The sequence below is a fragment of the Neovison vison genome, chromosome 11, assembly GCF_020171115.1.
Source record: "Neovison vison isolate M4711 chromosome 11, ASM_NN_V1, whole genome shotgun sequence".
Classification (NCBI taxonomy): Eukaryota; Metazoa; Chordata; class Mammalia; order Carnivora; family Mustelidae; genus Neogale; species Neogale vison.
In genome coordinates this window covers 214726614-214727575 of record NC_058101.1, presented here as the reverse complement: position 1 = coordinate 214727575, position 962 = coordinate 214726614, and positions in this window count along the sequence as shown.

Sequence of the window (962 nt, the reverse complement as noted above, 5' to 3'; positions counted from 1 at the left end):
TTTAAAAATATCATCATTTGAATTATCCTAAAAAGTGAAGAAACTTTAATTGCTATTTATCTATTTACAGCCTGGATTGATTTATTTTTTTAATTTCACTTTGCTGTGATCCTAGAGTTTCAAAGTAATTTTTTTAAGTCTGGCATCAAAAGCTTTGAATAAATGATTTATAAAAATCTTGAATTCTGCAAATAAAAATTTCAAGACTGGCTAGCTATTTTACTAGCAATTTTAAGACAGTGCCTTTTTGGGTGGTGCTTTATGACTTCCATTCCTAATCCTGCAATAGAATCATTAAGACATTTAGAAAAAATTATAACAAAATAGACATGAAAAGTTACTTCAACTCGTTTTGGAAAAACATGGTTTAGATCAATTTCCTATTTAGATAAAAGACTCAGCGGTTTTTTTTTTTAAGATTTTATTTATTTATTTGAGAGAGAGAGACAGTGAGAGAGAGCATGAGTGAGGAGAAGGTCAGAGAGCGAAGCAGACGCCTGGGTGGCTCAGTTGGTTGGACGACTGCCTTCGGCTCAGGGCGTGATCCTGGAGTCCCGGGATCGAGTCCCACATCAGGCTCCCAGCTCCATGGGTTTTTAACCTATTGCGGGTCATGAAGCCAGTTAACATTTTGATGAAATCGATGGACCTTTTTCTCACAAATGCTTATACACAAATTTTAATGTAATTTAGGACCATTCCCCCCTAATCCAGCTTCTTCCAATTTGAAAGTACCATACTAGAGCCCTCCAATGTATGTGCCTCCAAAAGAAAATACACACAAAGTTCAAATGTTATAAAGTGTGAAATATATGATTTCTATATTTGGTCCTAAGTGATAGAAGAGAATATAGCCTGAAGGAAATTTCACTGAAAATGAAATGTTTTTTATTGCTGTATTTAGCTGCTACTGGTAGAGATTCACCTATACAGTTTATTTAGTCAGGTTTTAAGCCTCCTTC